Source organism: Ambystoma mexicanum, chromosome 4q (assembly GCF_040938575.1).
Source record: "Ambystoma mexicanum isolate Mex_15411 chromosome 4q, UKY_AmexF1_1, whole genome shotgun sequence".
NCBI classification, from domain to species: domain Eukaryota; kingdom Metazoa; phylum Chordata; class Amphibia; order Caudata; family Ambystomatidae; genus Ambystoma; species Ambystoma mexicanum.
Window position 1 is genome coordinate 434,566,750 of NC_090928.1, and position 14,708 is coordinate 434,581,457.

At 35.3% G+C, this 14,708-nt stretch overlaps 13 non-coding genes across 13 annotated transcripts; all 13 read left to right on the forward strand.

Annotated features, from left to right (window-relative positions):
• Nucleotides 1–803: 803 nt before the first annotated feature.
• On the forward strand, nt 804–875 carry TRNAS-GGA (transfer RNA serine (anticodon GGA)). Its single transcript has one exon. It is a non-coding gene; the product is annotated as a tRNA-Ser (tRNA).
• Nucleotides 876–1,756: 881 nt separating this feature from the next.
• TRNAS-GGA (transfer RNA serine (anticodon GGA)) lies at nt 1,757–1,828 on the forward strand. The gene has a single exon. It is a non-coding gene; the product is annotated as a tRNA-Ser (tRNA).
• Nucleotides 1,829–2,708: 880 nt separating this feature from the next.
• TRNAC-GCA (transfer RNA cysteine (anticodon GCA)) lies at nt 2,709–2,780 on the forward strand. The gene has a single exon. It is a non-coding gene; the product is annotated as a tRNA-Cys (tRNA).
• A 1,018-nt stretch (nt 2,781–3,798) lies between these two features.
• On the forward strand, nt 3,799–3,870 carry TRNAC-GCA (transfer RNA cysteine (anticodon GCA)). Its single transcript has one exon. It is a non-coding gene; the product is annotated as a tRNA-Cys (tRNA).
• Nucleotides 3,871–5,678: 1,808 nt separating this feature from the next.
• TRNAC-GCA (transfer RNA cysteine (anticodon GCA)) lies at nt 5,679–5,750 on the forward strand. The gene has a single exon. It is a non-coding gene; the product is annotated as a tRNA-Cys (tRNA).
• An 884-nt stretch (nt 5,751–6,634) lies between these two features.
• Nucleotides 6,635–6,706, forward strand: TRNAC-GCA (transfer RNA cysteine (anticodon GCA)). The gene has a single exon. It is a non-coding gene; the product is annotated as a tRNA-Cys (tRNA).
• An 856-nt stretch (nt 6,707–7,562) lies between these two features.
• Nucleotides 7,563–7,634, forward strand: TRNAC-GCA (transfer RNA cysteine (anticodon GCA)). Its single transcript has one exon. It is a non-coding gene; the product is annotated as a tRNA-Cys (tRNA).
• Nucleotides 7,635–8,491: 857 nt separating this feature from the next.
• Nucleotides 8,492–8,563, forward strand: TRNAS-GGA (transfer RNA serine (anticodon GGA)). The gene has a single exon. It is a non-coding gene; the product is annotated as a tRNA-Ser (tRNA).
• An 881-nt stretch (nt 8,564–9,444) lies between these two features.
• Nucleotides 9,445–9,516, forward strand: TRNAS-GGA (transfer RNA serine (anticodon GGA)). The gene has a single exon. It is a non-coding gene; the product is annotated as a tRNA-Ser (tRNA).
• An 880-nt stretch (nt 9,517–10,396) lies between these two features.
• On the forward strand, nt 10,397–10,468 carry TRNAC-GCA (transfer RNA cysteine (anticodon GCA)). The gene has a single exon. It is a non-coding gene; the product is annotated as a tRNA-Cys (tRNA).
• A 1,017-nt stretch (nt 10,469–11,485) lies between these two features.
• TRNAC-GCA (transfer RNA cysteine (anticodon GCA)) lies at nt 11,486–11,557 on the forward strand. The gene has a single exon. It is a non-coding gene; the product is annotated as a tRNA-Cys (tRNA).
• A 1,017-nt stretch (nt 11,558–12,574) lies between these two features.
• Nucleotides 12,575–12,646, forward strand: TRNAC-GCA (transfer RNA cysteine (anticodon GCA)). The gene has a single exon. It is a non-coding gene; the product is annotated as a tRNA-Cys (tRNA).
• A 1,808-nt stretch (nt 12,647–14,454) lies between these two features.
• On the forward strand, nt 14,455–14,526 carry TRNAC-GCA (transfer RNA cysteine (anticodon GCA)). The gene has a single exon. It is a non-coding gene; the product is annotated as a tRNA-Cys (tRNA).
• Nucleotides 14,527–14,708: the final 182 nt, after the last annotated feature.

Consider the following 14,708-nt stretch of genomic DNA (forward strand, 5'->3'; position numbering starts at 1 on the left):
TAATGAGAAACACATTTCTACATTTGAAATACTCCTGATCATCTCCTGAAACATAGGGTAAACACCAAGAAACGGTTTAGGATTTCTTCATATGATACAAGCTGTGTTTTACATTCACCCAAGTTCTACTGGTGATATTATCAGTTTGAAATAGTCCATTGGAAGCTCATATGAATGTTATAAAACGTTGGTGGAAACCAATAATATGCCCTTAATGAAATGTATTAATTTGTACAGCTGACAAGAAGTGCACTGATGTCATTAGTTCTACAAGTTCCATACAGTCACCCACTCTATCACCTTTTTAAAAAAGGGCAGTTTTCAACATTCAAGGGTTTATGTCAGTGGTACAGCGTAGGAGTGTAGTTCAAGAAGTCCCTGTTTCATAACCATATACCCTCTTCAATAGATACAGTTAAAATGTTTTTCAACCCAATGCACTGTAAGAAACAATAGGATATATCATCATTTCATATACAAAACAATGAACAATTGGGTTCAACTATGCTCTTAGCACAACATCAACAAACTGCAGTAGAGAAGCAGTTACATTTTGCAGAATTTGTGCATTTGAATAAAGATTTTTTTTCCATGTTCCAAGATCTACGTGTGATACGAAATGTATGAATTCTTGCAATGGAAACCTCACTGTATTTTACCAAGGCAGATAAAGGACATCCTTCGCACCCCATATACTTATAAGGAGGGTTTGGTGGCTGAAAATGCATTGCTCTGATGGTGATTGCATGTTGTTTGCACTTTGTACATATTACAGAATTAATAAAGGCAAAATTTTCAGATCTGGGGGAATAGTTCAGTGGTAGAGCATTTGAATGGAGATCAAGAGGTCCCTAGTTCAAATCTGGGTGCCCCCTTGTTCAACTGTTTTACCTGTGGAAATTTGTTTTAATTAAATAAATTGAAGAAAACATTTACAATCTTAGCATTTTATGTAATGAGCAACACATTTCTACATTTGAAATACTCCTGATCATCTCCTGAAACATAGGGTAAACACCATGAAACTGTTTAGGATTTCTTCATATGCTACAAGCTGTGTTTTACATTCACCCAAGTTCTACTGGTGATATTATCAGTTTGAAATAGTCCATTGGAAGCTCATATGAATGTTATAAAACTGTGGTGGAAACCAATAATATGCCCTTAATGAAATGTATTAATTTGTACAGCTGACAAGAAGTGCACTGATGTCATTAGTTCTACAAGTTCCATACAGTCACCCACTCTATCACCTTTTTAAAAAAGGGCAGTTTTCAACATTCAAGGGTTTATGTCAGTGGTAGAGCGTAGGAGTGTAGTTCAAGAAGTCCCTGTTTCATAACCATATACCCTCTTCAATAGATACAGTTAAAATGTTTTTCAACCCAATGCACTGTAAGAAACAATAGGACATATCATCATTTCATATACAAAACAATGAACAATTGGGTTCAACTATGCTCTTAGCACAACATCAACAAACTGCAGTAGAGAAGCAGTTACATTTTGCAGAATTTGTGCATTTGAATAAAGATTTTTTTTCCATGTTCCAAGATCTACGTGTGATACGAAATGTATGAATTCTTGCAATGGAAACCTCACTGTATTTTACCAAGGCAGATAAAGGACATCCTTCGCACCCCATATACTTATAAGGAGGGTTTGGTGGCTGAAAATGCATTGCTCTGATGGTGATTGCATGTTGTTTGCACTTTGTACATATTACAGAATTAATAAAGGCAAAATTTTCAGATCTGGGGGAATAGTTCAGTGGTAGAGCCTTTGAATGGAGATCAAGAGGTCCCTAGTTCAAATCTGGGTGCCCCCTTGTTCAACTGTTTTACCTGTGGAAATTTGTTTTAATTAAATAAATTGAAGAAAACATTTACAATCTTAGCATTTTATGTAATGAGCAACACATTTCTACATTTGAAATACTCCTGATCATCTCCTGAAACATAGGGTAAACACCATGAAACTGTTTAGGATTTCTTCATATGCTACAAGCTGTGTTTTACATTCACCCAAGTTCTACTGGTGATATTATCAGTTTGAAATAGTCCATTGGAAGCTCATATGAATGTTATAAAACTGTGGTGGAAACCAATAATATGCCCTTAATGAAATGTATTAATTTGTACAGCTGACCAGAAGTGCACTGATTTCATTAGTTCTACAAGTTCCATACAGTCACCCACTCTATCACCTTTTTAAAAAAGGGCAGTTTTCAACATTCAAGGGTTTAACTCAGTGGTAGAGCGTAGGAGTGTAGTTCAAGAAGTCCCTGTTTCATAACCATATACCCTCTTCAATAGATCCTGTTAAAATGTTTTTCAACCCAATGCACTGTAAGAAACAATAGGATATATCATCATTTCATATACAAAACAATGAACAATTGGGTTTAACTATGCTCTTAGCACAAAATCAACAAACTGCAGTAGAGAAGCAGTTACATTTTGCAGAATGTATGCTTTTGACAAAATATTTTTTTCCAAGTTCCAAGATCTACATGTGATACGAAATGTAGGAATTCTTGCAATGGAAACCTCACTGTATTTTACCAAGGCAGATAAAGGACATCCTTTGCACCCCATATACTTATAAGGAGGGTTTGGTGGCTGAAAATGCATTGCTTTGATGGTGATTGCATGTTGCTTGCACTTTGTACATATTACTGACTTAATAAAGGAGAACTTTTCGGAATTGGGGGTATAGCTCAGTGGTAGAGCATTTGACTGCAGATCAAGAGGTCCCTAGTTCAAATCTGGGTGCCCCCTTGTTCAACTGTTTTACCTGTAGAAATATTTTTTTAATTAAATAAATTGAAGAAAACGATTACAATCTTAGCATTTTATGTAATGAGCAACACATTTCTACATTTGAAATACTCCTGATCATCTCCTGAAACATAGGGTAAACACCATGAAACTGTTTAGGATTTCTTCATATGATACAAGCTGTGTTTTACATTCACCCAAGTTCTACTGGTGATATTATCAGTTTGAATTAGTCCATTGGAAGCTCATATGAATGTTATAAAACTTTGGTGGAAAGCAATAATATGCCCTTAATGAAATGTATTAATTTGTACAGCTGACCAGAAGTGCACTGATGTCCTTAGTTCTACAAGTTCCATACAGTCACCCATTCTATCACCTTTTTTAAAAAAAAGGGCAGTTTTCAGCATTCAAGGGTTTAACTCAGTGGTAGAGCGTAGGAGTGTAGTTCAAGAAGTCCCTGTTTCATAACCATATACCCTCTTCAATAGATCCTGTTAAAATGTTTTTCAACCCAATGCACTGTAAGAAACAATAGGATATATCATCATTTCATATACAAAACAATGAACATAACCATTGTTTTGTATATGAAATGTTTCATAACCATATACCCTCTTCATTAGATCCTGTTAAAATGTTTTTCAACCCAATGCACTGTAAGAAACAATAGGATATATCATAATTTCATATACAAAACAATGAACAATTGGGTTTAACTATGCTCTTAGCACACAATCAACAAACTGCAATAGAGAAGCAGTTACATTTTGCAGAATGTGTGCATTTGACAAAGATTTTTTTCCATGTTCCAAGATCTACATGTGATACGAAATGTATGAATTCTTGCAATGGAAACCTCACTGTATTTTACCAAGGCAGATAAAGGACATCCTTTGCACCCCATATACTTATAAGGAGGGTTTGGTGGCTGAAAATGCATTGCTTTGATGGTGATTGCATGTTGCTTGCACCTTGTACATATTACTGAATTAATAAAGTTAAACCTTTCAGAATTGGGGGTATAGCTCAGTGGTAGAGCATTTGACTGCAGATCAAGAGGTCCCTAGTTCAAATCTGGGTGCCCCCTTGTTCAACTGTTTTACCTGTAGAAAAAAACATTTACAATCTTAGCATTTTATATAATGAGCAACACATTTCTACATTTGAAATACTCCTGATCATCTCCTGAAACATAGGGTAAACACCAAGAAACGGTTTAGGATTTCTTCATATGATACAAGCTGTGTTTTACATTCACCCAAGTTCTACTGGTGATATTATAAGTTTGAAATAGTCCATTGGAAGCTCATATGAATGTTATAAAACTGTGGTGGAAACCAATAATATGCCCTTAATGAAATGTATTAATTTGTACAGCTGACAAGAAGTGAACTGATGTCATTAGTTCTACAAGTTCCATACAGTCACCCACTCTATCACCTTTTTAAAAAAGGGCAGTTTTCAACATTCAAGGGTTTATGTCAGTGGTAGAGCGTAGGAGTGTAGTTCAAGAAGTCCCTGTTTCATAACCATATTTCCTCTTCAATAGATACAGTTAAAATGTTTTTCAACCCAATGCACTGTAAGAAACAATAGGATATATCATCATTTCATATACAAAACAATGAACAATTGGGTTCAACTATGCTCTTAGCACAACATCAACAAACTGCAGTAGAGAAGCAGTTACATTTTGCAGAATTTGTGCATTTGACAAAAGATTTTTTTTCCATGTTCCAAGATCTACGTGTGATACGAAATGTATGAATTCTTGCAATGGAAACCTCACTGTATTTTACCAAGGCAGATAAAGGACATCCTTCGCACCCCATATACTTATAAGGAGGGTTTGGTGGCTGAAAATGCATTGCTCTGATGGTGATTGCATGTTGTTTGCACTTTGTACATATTAAAGAATTAATAAAGGCGAAATTTTCAGATCTGCGTGAATAGTTCAGTGGTAGAGCATTTGAATGGAGATCAAGAGGTCCCTAGTTCAAATCTGGGTGCCCCCTTGTTTAACTGTTTTACCTGTGGAAATTTGTTTTAATTAAATAAATTGAAGAAAACATTTACAATCTTAGCATTTTATGTAATGAGCAACACATTTCTACATTTGAAATACTCCTGATCATCTCCTGAAACATAGGGTAAACACCATGAAACTGTTTAGGATTTCTTCATATGCTACACGCTGTGTTTTACATTCACCCAAGTTCTACTGGTGATATTATCAGTTTGAAATAGTCCATTGGAAGCTCATATGAATGTTATAAAACTGTGGTGGAAACCAATAATATGCCCTTAATGAAATGTATTAATTTGTACAGCTGACCAGAAGTGCACTGATTACATTAGTTCTACAAGTTCCATACAGTCACCCACTCTATCACCTTTTTAAAAAAGGGCAGTTTTCAACATTCAAGGGTTTAACTCAGTGGTAGAGCGTAGGAGTGTAGTTCAAGAAGTCCCTGTTTCATAACCATATACCCTCTTCAATAGATCCTGTTAAAATGTTTTTCAACCCAATGCACTGTAAGAAACAATAGGATATATCATCATTTCATATACAAAACAATGAACAATTGGGTTTAACTATGCTCTTAACACAAAATCAACAAACTGCAGTAGAGAAGCAGTTACATTTTGCAGAATGTATGCTTTTGACAAAATATTTTTTTCCATGTTCCAAGATCTACATGTGATACGAAATGTATGAATTCTTGCAATGGAAACCTCACTGTATTTTACCAAGGCAGATAAAGGACATCCTTTGCACCCCATATACTTATACGGAGGGTTTGGTGGCTGAAAATGCATTGCTTTGATGGTGATTGCATGTTGCTTGCACTTTGTACATATTACTGACTTAATAAAGGAGAACTTTTCAGAATTGGGGGTATAGCTCAGTGGTAGAGCATTTGACTGCAGATCAAGAGGTCCCTAGTTCAAATCTGGGTGCCCCCTTGTTCAACTGTTTTACCTGTAGAAATATTTTTTAATTAAATAAATTGAAGAAAACGATTACAATCTTAGCATTTTATGTAATGAGCAACACCTTTCTACATTTGAAATACTCCTGATCATCTCCTGAAACATAGGGTAAACACCATGAAACTGTTTAGGATTTCTTCATATGATACAAGCTGTGTTTTACATTCACCCAAGTTCTACTGGTGATATTATCAGTTTGAATTAGTCCATTGGAAGCTCATATGAATGTTATAAAACTTTGGTGGAAAGCAATAATATGCCCTTAATGAAATGTATTAATTTGTACAGCTGACCAGAAGTGCACTGATGTCCTTAGTTCTACAAGTTCCATACAGTCACCCACTCTATCACCTTTTTTAAAAAAAGGGCAGTTTTCAGCATTCAAGGGTTTAACTCAGTGGTAGAGCGTAGGAGTGTAGTTCAAGAAGTCCCTGTTTCATAACCATATACCCTCTTCAATAGATCCTGTTAAAATGTTTTTCAACCCAATGCACTATAAGAACCAATAGGATATATCATCATTTCATATACAAAACAATGAACAATTGGGTTTAACTATTCGCTTAGCACAAAATCAACAAACTGCAGTAGAGCAGCAGTTACGTTTTGCAGAATTTGTGCATTTGACAAAAGTTTTTTTTTTTCATGTTCCAAGATCTATATGTGATACGAAATGTTTGAATTCTTGCAATGGAAACCTCACTGTATTGTACCAAGGCAGATACAGGACATCTTGTGTACCCCTTATACTTATAAGGAGGGTTTGGTGGCTGAACATGCATTGCTTTGATGGTGATTGCATGTTGCTTGCACTTTGTACATATTACAGAACTAATAAAGTTAAATCTTTCAGAACTGGGGGTATAGCTCAGTGGTAGAGCATTTGACTGCAGATCAAGAGGTCCCTAGTTCAAATCTGGGTGCCCCCTTGTTCAACTTTTTTACCTGTAGAAAAAAACATTTACAATCTTAGCATTTGATGTAATGAGCAACACATTTCTACATTAGAAATACTCCTGATCATCTCCTGAAACATAGGGTAAACACCATGAAACTGTTTAGGATTTCTTCATATGATACAAGCTGTGTTTTACATTCACCCAAGTTCTACTGGTGATATTATCAGTTTGAAATAGTCCATTGGAAGCTCATATGAATGTTATAAAACTGTGGTGGAAACCAATAATATGCCCTTAATGAAATGTATTAATTTGTACAGCTGACCAGAACTGCACTGATGTCATTAGTTCTACAAGTTCCATACAGTCACCCACTCTATCACCTTTTTAAAAAATGACAGTTTTCAACATTCAAGGGTTTATGTCAGTGGTAGAGCGTAGGAGTGTAGTTCAAGAAGTCCCTGTTTCATAACCATATACCCTATTCAATAGATACAGTTAAAATGTTTTTCAACCCAATGCACTGTAAGAAAAAATAGGATATATCATCATTTCATATACAAAACAATGAACAATTGGGTTTAACTATGCTCTTAGCACACAATCAACAAACTGCAATAGAGAAGCAGTTACATTTTGCAGAATTTGTGCATTTGACAAAAGATTTTTTTTCCATGATCCAAGATCTACGTGTGATACGAAATGTATGAATTCTTGCAATGGAAACCTCACTGTATTTTACCAAGGCAGATAAAGGACATCCTTCGCACCCCATATACTTATAAGGAGGGTTTGGTGGCTGAAAATGCATTGCTCTGATGGTGATTGCATGTTGTTTGCACTTTGTACATATTACTGAATTAATAAAGTTAAACCTTTCAGAATTGGGGGTATAGCTCAGTGGTAGAGCATTTGACTGCAGATCAAGAGGTCCCTAGTTCAAATCTGGGTGCCCCCTTGTTCAACTGTTTTACCTGTAGAAAAAAAACATTTACAATCTTAGCATTTTATATAATGAGAAACACATTTCTACATTTGAAATACTCCTGATCATCTCCTGAAACATAGGGTAAACACCAAGAAACGGTTTAGGATTTCTTCATATGATACAAGCTGTGTTTTACATTCACCCAAGTTCTACTGGTGATATTATCAGTTTGAAATAGTCCATTGGAAGCTCATATGAATGTTATAAAACGTTGGTGGAAACCAATAATATGCCCTTAATGAAATGTATTAATTTGTACAGCTGACAAGAAGTGCACTGATGTCATTAGTTCTACAAGTTCCATACAGTCACCCACTCTATCACCTTTTTAAAAAAGGGCAGTTTTCAACATTCAAGGGTTTATGTCAGTGGTACAGCGTAGGAGTGTAGTTCAAGAAGTCCCTGTTTCATAACCATATACCCTCTTCAATAGATACAGTTAAAATGTTTTTCAACCCAATGCACTGTAAGAAACAATAGGATATATCATCATTTCATATACAAAACAATGAACAATTGGGTTCAACTATGCTCTTAGCACAACATCAACAAACTGCAGTAGAGAAGCAGTTACATTTTGCAGAATTTGTGCATTTGAATAAAGATTTTTTTTCCATGTTCCAAGATCTACGTGTGATACGAAATGTATGAATTCTTGCAATGGAAACCTCACTGTATTTTACCAAGGCAGATAAAGGACATCCTTCGCACCCCATATACTTATAAGGAGGGTTTGGTGGCTGAAAATGCATTGCTCTGATGGTGATTGCATGTTGTTTGCACTTTGTACATATTACAGAATTAATAAAGGCAAAATTTTCAGATCTGGGGGAATAGTTCAGTGGTAGAGCATTTGAATGGAGATCAAGAGGTCCCTAGTTCAAATCTGGGTGCCCCCTTGTTCAACTGTTTTACCTGTGGAAATTTGTTTTAATTAAATAAATTGAAGAAAACATTTACAATCTTAGCATTTTATGTAATGAGCAACACATTTCTACATTTGAAATACTCCTGATCATCTCCTGAAACATAGGGTAAACACCATGAAACTGTTTAGGATTTCTTCATATGCTACAAGCTGTGTTTTACATTCACCCAAGTTCTACTGGTGATATTATCAGTTTGAAATAGTCCATTGGAAGCTCATATGAATGTTATAAAACTGTGGTGGAAACCAATAATATGCCCTTAATGAAATGTATTAATTTGTACAGCTGACAAGAAGTGCACTGATGTCATTAGTTCTACAAGTTCCATACAGTCACCCACTCTATCACCTTTTTAAAAAAGGGCAGTTTTCAACATTCAAGGGTTTATGTCAGTGGTAGAGCGTAGGAGTGTAGTTCAAGAAGTCCCTGTTTCATAACCATATACCCTCTTCAATAGATACAGTTAAAATGTTTTTCAACCCAATGCACTGTAAGAAACAATAGGACATATCATCATTTCATATACAAAACAATGAACAATTGGGTTCAACTATGCTCTTAGCACAACATCAACAAACTGCAGTAGAGAAGCAGTTACATTTTGCAGAATTTGTGCATTTGAATAAAGATTTTTTTTCCATGTTCCAAGATCTACGTGTGATACGAAATGTATGAATTCTTGCAATGGAAACCTCACTGTATTTTACCAAGGCAGATAAAGGACATCCTTCGCACCCCATATACTTATAAGGAGGGTTTGGTGGCTGAAAATGCATTGCTCTGATGGTGATTGCATGTTGTTTGCACTTTGTACATATTACAGAATTAATAAAGGCAAAATTTTCAGATCTGGGGGAATAGTTCAGTGGTAGAGCCTTTGAATGGAGATCAAGAGGTCCCTAGTTCAAATCTGGGTGCCCCCTTGTTCAACTGTTTTACCTGTGGAAATTTGTTTTAATTAAATAAATTGAAGAAAACATTTACAATCTTAGCATTTTATGTAATGAGCAACACATTTCTACATTTGAAATACTCCTGATCATCTCCTGAAACATAGGGTAAACACCATGAAACTGTTTAGGATTTCTTCATATGCTACAAGCTGTGTTTTACATTCACCCAAGTTCTACTGGTGATATTATCAGTTTGAAATAGTCCATTGGAAGCTCATATGAATGTTATAAAACTGTGGTGGAAACCAATAATATGCCCTTAATGAAATGTATTAATTTGTACAGCTGACCAGAAGTGCACTGATTTCATTAGTTCTACAAGTTCCATACAGTCACCCACTCTATCACCTTTTTAAAAAAGGGCAGTTTTCAACATTCAAGGGTTTAACTCAGTGGTAGAGCGTAGGAGTGTAGTTCAAGAAGTCCCTGTTTCATAACCATATACCCTCTTCAATAGATCCTGTTAAAATGTTTTTCAACCCAATGCACTGTAAGAAACAATAGGATATATCATCATTTCATATACAAAACAATGAACAATTGGGTTTAACTATGCTCTTAGCACAAAATCAACAAACTGCAGTAGAGAAGCAGTTACATTTTGCAGAATGTATGCTTTTGACAAAATATTTTTTTCCAAGTTCCAAGATCTACATGTGATACGAAATGTATGAATTCTTGCAATGGAAACCTCACTGTATTTTACCAAGGCAGATAAAGGACATCCTTTGCACCCCATATACTTATAAGGAGGGTTTGGTGGCTGAAAATGCATTGCTTTGATGGTGATTGCATGTTGCTTGCACTTTGTACATATTACTGACTTAATAAAGGAGAACTTTTCAGAATTGGGGGTATAGCTCAGTGGTAGAGCATTTGACTGCAGATCAAGAGGTCCCTAGTTCAAATCTGGGTGCCCCCTTGTTCAACTGTTTTACCTGTAGAAATATTTTTTTAATTAAATAAATTGAAGAAAACGATTACAATCTTAGCATTTTATGTAATGAGCAACACATTTCTACATTTGAAATACTCCTGATCATCTCCTGAAACATAGGGTAAACACCATGAAACTGTTTAGGATTTCTTCATATGATACAAGCTGTGTTTTACATTCACCCAAGTTCTACTGGTGATATTATCAGTTTGAATTAGTCCATTGGAAGCTCATATGAATGTTATAAAACTTTGGTGGAAAGCAATAATATGCCCTTAATGAAATGTATTAATTTGTACAGCTGACCAGAAGTGCACTGATGTCCTTAGTTCTACAAGTTCCATACAGTCACCCATTCTATCACCTTTTTTAAAAAAAGGGCAGTTTTCAGCATTCAAGGGTTTAACTCAGTGGTAGAGCGTAGGAGTGTAGTTCAAGAAGTCCCTGTTTCATAACCATATACCCTCTTCAATAGATCCTGTTAAAATGTTTTTCAACCCAATGCACTGTAAGAAACAATAGGATATATCATCATTTCATATACAAAACAATGAACATAACCATTGTTTTGTATATGAAATGTTTCATAACCATATACCCTCTTCATTAGATCCTGTTAAAATGTTTTTCAACCCAATGCACTGTAAGAAACAATAGGATATATCATAATTTCATATACAAAACAATGAACAATTGGGTTTAACTATGCTCTTAGCACACAATCAACAAACTGCAATAGAGAAGCAGTTACATTTTGCAGAATGTGTGCATTTGACAAAGATTTTTTTCCATGTTCCAAGATCTACATGTGATACGAAATGTATGAATTCTTGCAATGGAAACCTCACTGTATTTTACCAAGGCAGATAAAGGACATCCTTTGCACCCCATATACTTATAAGGAGGGTTTGGTGGCTGAAAATGCATTGCTTTGATGGTGATTGCATGTTGCTTGCACTTTGTACATATTACTGACTTAATAAAGGAGAACTTTTCAGAATTGGGGGTATAGCTCAGTGGTAGAGCATTTGACTGCAGATCAAGAGGTCCCTAGTTCAAATCTGGGTGCCCCCTTGTTCAACTGTTTTACCTGTAGAAATATTTTTTTAATTAAATAAATTGAAGAAAACGATTACAATCTTAGCATTTTATGTAATGAGCAACACATTTCTACATTTGAAATACTCCTGATCATCTCCTGAAACATAGGGTAAACACCATGAAACTGTTTAGGATTTCTTCATATGATACAAGCTGTGATTTACATTCACCCAAGTTCTACTGGTGATATTATCAGTTTGAATTAGTCCATTGGATGCTCATATGAATGTTATAAAACTTTGGTGGAAAGCAATAATATGCCCTTAATGAAATGTATTAATTTGTACAGCTGACCAGAAGTGCACTGATGTCCTTAGTTCTACAAGTTCCATACAGTCACCCATTCTATCACCTTTTTTAAAAAAAGGGCAGTTTTCAGCATTCAAGGGTTTAACTCAGTGGTAGAGCGTAGGAGTGTAGTTCAAGAAGTCCCTGTTTCATAACCATATACCCTCTTCAATAGATCCTGTTAAAATGTTTTTCAACCCAATGCACTGTAAGAAACAATAGGATATATCATCATTTCATATACAAAACAATGAACATAACCATTGTTTTGTATATGAAATGTTTCATAACCATATACCCTCTTCATTAGATCCTGTTAAAATGTTTTTCAACCCAATGCACTGTAAGAAACAATAGGATATATCATAATTTCATATACAAAACAATGAACAATTGGGTTTAACTATGCTCTTAGCACACAATCAACAAACTGCAATAGAGAAGCAGTTACATTTTGCAGAATGTGTGCATTTGACAAAGATTTTTTTCCATGTTCCAAGATCTACATGTGATACGAAATGTATGAATTCTTGCAATGGAAACCTCACTGTATTTTACCAAGGCAGATAAAGGACATCCTTTGCACCCCATATACTTATAAGGAGGGTTTGGTGGCTGAAAATGCATTGCTTTGATGGTGATTGCATGTTGCTTGCACCTTGTACATATTACTGAATTAATAAAGTTAAACCTTTCAGAATTGGGGGTATAGCTCAGTGGTAGAGCATTTGACTGCAGATCAAGAGGTCCCTAGTTCAAATCTGGGTGCCCCCTTGTTCAACTGTTTTACCTGTAGAAAAAAACATTTACAATCTTAGCATTTTATATAATGAGCAACACATTTCTACATTTGAAATACTCCTGATCATCTCCTGAAACATAGGGTAAACACCAAGAAACGGTTTAGGATTTCTTCATATGATACAAGCTGTGTTTTACATTCACCCAAGTTCTACTGGTGATATTATAAGTTTGAAATAGTCCATTGGAAGCTCATATGAATGTTATAAAACTGTGGTGGAAACCAATAATATGCCCTTAATGAAATGTATTAATTTGTACAGCTGACAAGAAGTGAACTGATGTCATTAGTTCTACAAGTTCCATACAGTCACCCACTCTATCACCTTTTTAAAAAAGGGCAGTTTTCAACATTCAAGGGTTTATGTCAGTGGTAGAGCGTAGGAGTGTAGTTCAAGAAGTCCCTGTTTCATAACCATATTTCCTCTTCAATAGATACAGTTAAAATGTTTTTCAACCCAATGCACTGTAAGAAACAATAGGATATATCATCATTTCATATACAAAACAATGAACAATTGGGTTCAACTATGCTCTTAGCACAACATCAACAAACTGCAGTAGAGAAGCAGTTACATTTTGCAGAATTTGTGCATTTGACAAAAGATTTTTTTTCCATGTTCCAAGATCTACGTGTGATACGAAATGTATGAATTCTTGCAATGGAAACCTCACTGTATTTTACCAAGGCAGATAAAGGACATCCTTCGCACCCCATATACTTATAAGGAGGGTTTGGTGGCTGAAAATGCATTGCTCTGATGGTGATTGCATGTTGTTTGCACTTTGTACATATTAAAGAATTAATAAAGGCGAAATTTTCAGATCTGCGTGAATAGTTCAGTGGTAGAGCATTTGAATGGAGATCAAGAGGTCCCTAGTTCAAATCTGGGTGCCCCCTTGTTCAACTGTTTTACCTGTGGAAATTTGTTTTAATTAAATAAATTGAAGAAAACATTTACAATCTTAGCATTTTATGTAATGAGCAACACATTTCTACATTTGAAATACTCCTGATCATCTCCTGAAACATAGGGTAAACACCATGAAACTGTTTAGGATTTCTTCATATGCTACACGCTGTGTTTTACATTCACCCAAGTTCTACTGGTGATATTATCAGTTTGAAATAGTCCATTGGAAGCTCATATGAATGTTATAAAACTGTGGTGGAAACCAATAATATGCCCTTAATGAAATGTATTAATGTGTACAGCTGACCAGAAGTGCCCTGATTTCATTAGTTCTACCAGTTCCATACAGTCACCCACTCTATCACCTTTTTAAAAAAGGGCAGTTTTCAACATTCAAGGGTTTAACTCAGTGGTAGAGCGTAGGAGTGTAGTTCAAGAAGTCCCTGTTTCATAACCATATACCCTCTTCAATAGATCCTGTTAAAATGTTTTTCAACCCAATGCACTGTAAGAAACAATAGGATATATCATCATTTCATATACAAAACAATGAACAATTGGGTTTAACTATGCTCTTAGCACAAAATCAACAAACTGCAGTAGAGAAGCAGTTACATTTTGCAGAATGTATGCATTTGACAAAAGATGTTTTTCCATGTTCCAAGATCTACATGTGATACGAAATGTATGAATTCTTGCAATGGAAACCTCACTGTATTTTACCAAGGCAGATAAAGGACATCCTTTGCACCCCATATACTTATAAGGAGGGTTTGGTGGCTGAAAATGCATTGCTTTGATGGTGATTGCATGTTGCTTGCACTTTGTACATATTACTGACTTAATAAACGAGAACTTTTCAGAACTGGGGGTATAGCTCAGTGGTAGAGCATTTGACTGCAGATCAAGAGCTCCCTAGTTCAAATCTGGGTGCCCCCTTGTTCAACTGTTTTACCTGTAGAAATATTTTTTTAATTAAATAAATTGAAGAAAACGATTACAATCTTAGCATTTTATGTAATGAGCAACACATTTCTACATTTGAAATACTCCTGATCATCTCCTGAAACATAGGGTAAACACCATGAAACTGTTTAGGATTTCTTCATATGATACAAGCT